We start from the raw sequence: 8,725 nt of genomic DNA on the forward strand, positions 1-8,725 counted from the left end.
TTTGAAGCAAATCCATGGTGGCAAAGGGGAGTTAGGGCCTAGTTGAAGAAAGCGTTTGACACTATTTTTAACTTAGGGCTAGTTAGGGATAGCAGTATTGCATGTGTTTGGGGGTGTTCTAGATTTTGCCAACTGGATTCTGGATCTACTCTTGGAGCACTTGTTGAGAAATGTCTAATTTTGGTTGCAAGTGGTTTGAAGAACATCCATGGTGGGAAAGGGGGGATTTGGGCCTACTTTACTTCCAAAGTACGTTTTGTCACTATTTTCCACTAGGCCTCAGACAGGTAGCAGTATCGCACGTTTTTGGGGTCTGATTGGGGGTATTCTACATTTTAGCGTCTGTGTTTAAGGGTCTGGGAGCACTGCTGGAAAGGTCTAATTTTGTTCTAAAATCGTAGTTTACACTACACCTAGCTTGAGGGGAAAGATTATTATCGGTCTTTTCTGTATGCTCTTTCCATCTTTTAGCGCCTTGATGCCCTGTGAGGGTTTAAGTGTCCTTTTCATCTTCTACTCTAGCGCTATATAAATCTATCTATTATTATTATATTATTATTATCCGCAAAATTCGCCCATACTTATTTATCCTTCAAAAGGAGACTCAGAGTACGCCCTTTCGAAACTATTGTACTGTCGATTCTGAAACAGAAAGTGTGACTTTTTGCACTACACAGCGTACGTACCTTATACTTTTTTCTCGGTGGTGTTTCAATATCACTTCCTGTTTTTCCATCAACATTTACAGGGCGGCTTTCACCCTGTGCAATGGAACAAAGGATGAAGTCAGGCTTCACATTAGCGACCCGCAATTCAGCATCCGCCAGGCAGGCAGTGGACAGGGTGTCTTCTGGTCACCAACATTGATCGACGGAGCGTCAGATGGAACGGAGGAGTACCGCAAATAAGAGGAATGGCTTGATGCATGCAACTTCCCAAATTCAACAGGACAAGTACAACAACATACAGTAACAGTATCCATTCATTTCTACTTATCTTTTAAGTAATGTTATTGCTGTGAACTTCTTTGAGTGTGACTCGGCATTTCTTTGCTCTCTGCTTCTAAATTCAACCCTCCAGCCATTGTATACTTTTACTTTGCTATTTTTCAAACTAATTTAATTAACAAAGTGTTTCTCCGAGTGCAAAGATAGGCAAGTGAAAACGCATAATTACTGCAGCCTTGTACTGTCGCATTCTTTCATTTATTAGAAAGTTCTACTTAGTTAAAGTAACCTAACCATCCATGTAGCAATCAACTTCATGCCTGCAGAAGTGCAAGCACTTCCTTTATGCCACTTTATGGATATCTTCGTATCCAAAGATTTGTTTATCTTCATTTGTTGTTTGTCCATGCTGTGTTTTTTTCCTCTCTCTCAACAAAACATTCCCAAAAAAACCCATTCCCATCCAATTTCCAAACCCTAACCCTCTTCCCCCGGGCTGTGTGGTTTTCATTGATGTGTGAGTAAATAACAGCAATAATTCCACACACTTGCTGGGGAGGATAAGGTCATAGCAACTGAAAATGAATTACATTTCAAGGCTGGTGAAGGAATCGAAGGATATAATCTTAGTCAGCTTGACACAGACCCATAACTATTGGCAAATCAAAGCAGATTTTCATGGGCGCCATGAAATGGATTGATCATGAAGAACATCCTCCTCCTACACATGGCAAATGATTACGCTGCTGTGTCCTTCACCTTCAGTACTATTTCTTGTAGTAGTAGCCAATGTCAAATTCCTTGCAAGTAGTAGTTATACTTTCAATACTTTGGCATTTGTAAGGCTACATTTTGGCACTGTTCTAGTGTACTGTCACGTGCTATAGTATCTATCGTACCGTTCTAATGCTCCGCTAAGGCCAATCAAGGTTTCAATTTCTTTTTTTTCATATGCTGCAACTGCCACTGTGTACCACCACTAGTACCACCACAATTATGCCATTTCAACTGCCAAGGATTGCCTACCTTAATCGCCATTTGCCATGCAGCCAACCCTGTGCCTAGCCCTAATTTCAAACACGAATTACAGGTAAGATAAGCGTTTGGGGGGAGCAAGAATAATGGAGTAGTATGAGAGACGAGAGACTGGCGGTAGTACTAGTAAAGTCCTAGGACAATTGAATTCACTAACTCTGTGACAGGCACTTACTTTTGTAAACATTTGGGCAATTACTTACACAATTTGAATCAAGAAGGCACTTAAGTTTCCGGAAAACAAACTTACAGTTAACCCCCCCCCCTCCAGCCTCAACTGCAGTAAGAACACGTATGCTATGTTTAAGTTGAAAGTAATAATTATTGCTATCCCTAACAAAAATAAACTATCCCGCAAGACCCGACCCACCCCCACTCCCTAACCCCAAAGAAAGTCCGTGAAATAAAAAGTCCCTAAAGTCCAAAAAACCCAACTCCCAATTCCCACCCCCCAAAAGTCTTTAAAAAAGGGGCAAGGGACAGTCTCTCCTTCTCTATTGCCGCAGGCGGCGTACTTTCTGGTCCAGGTGGTCATGCTCCTTGCAGAGGTTCTTGAGCAGGATTCTTAGCTTCTTCTGCTCCTGCTCAAGGTAGGACACCCTGAGTGTTAGGCGGTGCACGCGTGCCTTGCACCTGCTGTGGGGGGGCAGCTGATTTTTTGGCTGCTTGGCGGTGACGGGTGGCTGCGGTACCACGGCTCCGTATCGCTGGAGGCCTGCGCTGACTGGCTGACCCAGGGAGCACAGAGGAGGATGCAGCTGTCCCTGTAGATGTTGTGGTGGTCTGCGACTGCGTTTCCTCCTCCTCCTGGGCCACCAGCCGCCGATATTCGGCGACAGTTGCCTCCAGTTTCCTTTGCCGGGCCCCTCTAGCCAGCTCCTTCCGTGACAGTTTGGAAGGAGCATCTATATGAAGAAAGAAAAACGTAGCCGGTAACCAATGCTCTTTAAGATTAAAACAAAATAATTCAGCAGAAAGTTGTGTCACAGTAGAACTAGCAACTTGCAAGCACAGTGCATAACATTTGTGGCCTGTATCTATCTAACCTCCCACTTCTTCAGCCTTGCTCTAACATGAGTGGGAGTTTCAGGAATCAATTCAATGAGCACTATGGACTCACTACATTAGAGTCGACTATGACAGTAAACCAGTCTTATTCTTCTTCTTCTCTCTTGTTTAGCGAAATTGGTACGTAAACTTCTGGAAGCCGGCATAATGCCAGCGCACTCAACTTGCACCCGAGAAAAACAGACGCACGCCATGATGACACGGGCTTGCGTTACTGTACCAGTCCAGTACATGCAGGTGGTGAAGCTCTTACTTTTCTATTACGGGTGGCACTGAGAATACTCTGTTACAAGGGCTACTGCTTAATTAATTTAACTTTCACCCTACAGTGCCAATGACTACTAGAAAAGGAAAATGAAGAAGATAAATAATATGATTATCTATCCCTTCCTAGGATATGTATTTGATTACATATGGGATGACTTTAGGTGATTTCTTTTTTATTGAGTGAACACTGATAGGCCACACATGAATGACAGAGTTGTACTAAAATTATTAACAGAGGTAGTGAGTGGCCCCCGTAATCGCCGGATATATGCTGTGCAAGCAATACAAAGTACTGCTACTATTCATGGTATTATTCGGAAAAATGACAACTTCTTTTTCTTGCCTTTCCTACACTGGAACGGACGTGCGGGTGCGGTGTTACATGCTCTTCAAAGTAACACTTAGTTCATCCAGTGACCGTCTACTCTCTCTACATACACATATGCTATCTATGAGTCAGATAGTACCATGATCCAGGCATCCATCCATTCAAAGTAAATGTCAATCATTCTTCTTAATGTCTCAAGTGGACAAACCTTACTTTTTCTCACGGGAAAACAACATTTTCATTTTCTTTTGGAAACCGCAAGCCATGCATCCGTGCTTGACTTGCATTTGAATTTCAACCAAAGGATATATTGTGCACACATACAGTTTCTGTTTCACCCACCCAGGCAGTCCTCTTTCCTTTCTCCTTCCACCCATCCTTGCTTCATCCTTTAACCGGCCATGCATCCTATTCCCAGCCACGGGCAGCAATCAAACACGTATCATTCTTTGCCAGTCATCATTACTTTTAACTCGCTCGTCCTTATTTATTTTTTTATTTTATTTTATATTTAATTTTATAGAGCGCACAGCTACCCGGAGGTTTCCCGGCGCTAAACCAGTAAGGAAAGTGTACAGTAGTAAAACTAAAGATCAAAAAGCCACGTTTTGACATCTCTTCGGAATTTTAGATAGTTGGATTCAGTCCGAATAGATAAAGGGAGAGAGTTCCACAAGGATGGGGCCAGAAAAGAAAAAGATCGACCTCCCATTCTGGCTCTCTTTGTCCTGGGGATCAGAAGTTTATGTTGACTGGATGACCGAAGAGTGCGGGAAGGAAGATACGGATGAATAAGAGATTTCAAGTACTGGGGGGCCTTGCCAGTGTTGATTTTATGTACAAGACAAATAGCCTTGAATTTACAACGATTATTAATGCTTAACCAGTGAAGACTACGACGGTGCAGGGAAGTGGAGGATTTATAAGGTAGTTTACACAGGAGACGGACTGCCATGTTCTGAACCGTTTGTAATTTCCGAATAACCTCTTTGCCCGCTCCCAGAAAGAGAACATTACCATAGTCCAGGCGAGATGTTATTAACGCCTGGACTACGGTTTTCTGGGTTTCCAGAGGAAGCATCCAGGTGATTTTCCTCAACCATTTGAGGATGGTTATACAAATGGAGGAGACTCTTACGGCATGTTGTCTCATGGACAGCTGGTCATCAAATATTATTCCCAAGTTACGGGCAGTTTTCGAAGGGTTGGGAGGAGTGCCCATTTGGACAGGCCAGTGAGAGGGTCCCCATAAAGCAGGATTGTTGCCAAATAGGAGGAGTTCCGTTTTCCCTCCGTTCAGTTTTAACTTGTTGTTATACATCCAAGAAGCAATATTGTTGAGACCATGCGAGAGGGATGATGTAGTGGAAAGATGACTGGTGGAGAGAGAAAAGATGATCTGTGTGTCATCTGCATATGAGAATATGGAGAGCCCTGCCTGCTCTGCAATAGCCGCCAAGGGTCTGACATATAAATTAAAAAGGAGGGGGCTCAAGATGGAGCCTTGAGGGACACCATATGCAGATGTATGGATTTTTGACGTCGAGGTAGCCGAAAAGACTTGAAACGTCCGATCGGACAGGAAACTGATGAGCCATTCAAGGGCGGAATGAGTGATACCAGATGTTTTTAAAGTGGTAATCAAAATGGGGTGGGAGACCGTATCAAATGCGGCACTTAAATCTAATAGAATAAGTGCCACGGTCTCCCCTCTGTCCACCAGATGACGAATGGTTTCAGAGACTCCCAGCAGAGTGGATTCTGTAGAAAAACCAGAACGAAAACCGGATTGTGAAGGGTGTAAGATGTTATGAGATTCGATATGGCTAGTAAGTTGTTTATTTATATGTTTTTCCATAATCTTAGAATAGACTGGAAGAAGAGAAATAGGTCGGAAGTTGGCGGGGTTGCTTGGGTCAGCATTGGCCTTTTTTAGCAATGGTACGACCATCACATGTTTCCAGGAGTTGGGAACCTTAGCCTCCCTAAGAGATGTATTCAATAATTCCACTATGAGCTTTAGGGAGGGTGGGTCAAGAGTGAGCAAGATTTGAGGAGGGAAGGGATCCAAAGGGGAGCCAGATTTAATGCTTTTCACTAAATTGTGTAGTGTGGAAGGGGTCAGGGGGTCCCAAACCTTGATCTCCGCCACTTCCGACTGAGAAAAGTCTGAGGCAGTTGAGGCAGCAGGTTCAAAGATTGGATGAGCGTTAGGTGTACCAAAGTCAGCATATATACTCTCGATTTTGGAGACAAAGAAATCTGCTAAGGAGTCACATTGTGCTTTATCTAGACATGGGGCCTTGGGTTGACTAGTGGCACCCGAGATTTCCTGCACTACCTTGAACAAGGCTTTAGGACGATTTTGAGCGTTCAGGATAGATGAATTAACATATTCCATTCTAGCAGTTTTGCAGAGAGAATGGTATTTGGTTAGAGCAGCTTTATAGTGTAATTTAGCTTGTGGATCATACTCTGAACGGCACTTCCGCTCAAGCTGTTTACAACTTGTTTTTACTTTTTTTAGTTGATCATTGAACCAAGGAGCCAGGGGGTGATGTATATTAAATGTCTGCTTTCGAAGTGGGAGACAAATGTCTGCAGCAGATGTGAGCCAGCGATGAATGACGTCCACTTGATCAATGCTACTGATCTCAGTAAGGGGCATAGAATCAGACAAAACAGAATTGAATTTATTGGAATCTAATTTCTTCCAATTGCGGGTCATTCTAGGTTTAGGGGTAGTTGCTAGGCGGCTAATAGATCGATCAAATGAAATAGAGAATTCTAGCACGAAGTGGTCAGACCACGGAACAGGTAAGGGGAGCTTGCAGGATACTGCATCCAGATTGGATAGAATAGGGTCAAGTAAATTGCCCGCCCTGTGGGTAGGGTCTGAAGTATGTAGGGAAATATTCATGGCCGCTAAGTCAGACAGTAAATTAGTACTAATAGGGCATGTTGTATTGTTAAAGTGAATGTTTAGATCACCAACAATAAGGAAATTAGTTGACGTCAATAGGAAAGGAGCTAAACATTCTGACAGAGATGAAGCCCAGGAAGAGGCAGGGCCAGGGGGGGCGGTAAATCAAAGCGCCTGTAAGTGTAAGATTAGGGGATAACAGCAACTTAAACAACCCAGCCTCACAATTAGGAATCGCGATATCCTCCCATTTACAGGAGAATGTTCTTTTAAAAATAATGGCTATCCCCCCTCCCCTCCTTGCCCTTTCTGTTACTGGCCAAGAAGGTGTAATTATCAGGGAGAGCGGTTGCAATATCAGGGCCAGAGTGGTCCGTCAACCAAGTCTCCGTGAGGAACAAGGCATCAGGTAGGGAGGAACAGAGAAGATCAAAAACATCTCTACTGTGCTTAGGGAGGGACCTGCAATTTAAACAAATAAAGTTAAAAGTATGTGAGGGGAGTTTCGAAGTTGATTTACATAAGAAATTAGACACCGAAATGTCTAGTGTTGATGGAAGCGCTGTAAGAGATAGCGAACACTCCGGACAGATCAGGGGCGTCGGTTGAGGGGAAAGAGAAGTCTCATTAGTACATTGTGGTGGCCTGAGAGACAGGAGAGTATTTTTAGAATAGGTTAGCCTAGAATTTGCACATGTTGGGGCATAAGGACAGGCCCTGGGACGCGTACAGTCGCGGACGGGCGCAGACGGGCAGGACTCTGGCGCGACTCCTTCGCGCCACCGTCGCACCCGCTACGCGTCGCCCAGCACATCGGTTAAGTAGGGAGGCGGCGGTAGGATGACTAGACCACACACCCCCGCTTCCGCCGGAAGTGATTAGGGATAGGAAGACCTCCCTCCACACCACGAGCTGGGCTCGGGGAGGAACGGGGAGTGGTAGAGCACAGAAAAGTGACTGTCAGCAATCGACACACACGTTTCCTAAAATCAGCACTTTTAAAAATACACGAGTGCAGGCAACCGGAGATGTGCCCCCTTGCTCTCTCACAGCAGTGTCACACACCCCGGAACCATAATGCACAGAAATAACAAATAGCAATTAAAATAAAGTAGCGCGGTCCGAGCACCTAAATCGTGCCCCCCACAATTTAAATATGCAGCGCGGTGCAAGCACATAGATCGTGCCCCCCGAAATCAGGTCATAAAGTAAGGCGCAGTAGTGCAACTGTACACATACCCTTGTTGGTAGGTTTGGAGCCTGATACTCTCCTGAGTTAAGTAGGGAGGCGGCGGTAGGATGACTAGAACGCACCCCCCCGCTTCCGCCGGAAGTGAATAGGGATAGGAAGACCTCCCTCCACACCACGAGCTGGGCTCGGGGAGGAACGGGGAGTGGTAGAGCACAGAAAAGGTGACTGTCAGCAATCGACACACACGTTTCCTAAAATCAGCACTTTTAAAAATACACGAGTGCAGGCAACCGGAGATGTGCCCCCTTGCTCTCTCACAGCAGCGTCACACACCCCGGAACCATAATGCACAGAAATAACAAATAGCAATTAAAATAAAGTAGCGCGGTCCGAGCACCTAAATCGTGCCCCCCACAATTTAAATATGCAGCGCGGTGCAAGCACATAGATCGTGCCCCCCGCAATCAGGTCATAAAGTAGGGTGCAGTAGTGCAACTGTACACATACCCTTGTTGGTAGGTTTGGAGCCTGATACTCTCCTGCGTTAAGTAGGGAGGCGGCGGTAGGATGACTAGACCGCACCCCCCCGCTTCCGCCGGAAGTGAATAGGGATAGGAAGACCTCCCTCCACACCACGAGCTGGGCTCGGGGAGGAACGGGGAGTGGTAGAGCACAGAAAAGGTGACTGTCAGCAATCGACACACACGTTTCCTAAAATCAGCACTTTTAAAAATACACGAGTGCAGGCAACCGGAGATGTGCCCCCTTGCTCTTTCACAGCAGCGTCACACACACCGGAACCATAATGCACAGAAATAACAAATAGCAATTAAAATAAAGTAGCGCGGTCCGAGCACCTAAATCGTGCCCCCCACAATTTAAATATGCAGCGTGGTGCAAGCACATAGATCGTGCCCCCCGCAATCAGGTCATAAAGTAAGGCGCAGTAGTGCAACTGTACACAT

This window comes from Lissotriton helveticus, chromosome 7, assembly GCF_964261635.1.
Source record: "Lissotriton helveticus chromosome 7, aLisHel1.1, whole genome shotgun sequence".
Classification (NCBI taxonomy): Eukaryota; Metazoa; Chordata; class Amphibia; order Caudata; family Salamandridae; genus Lissotriton; species Lissotriton helveticus.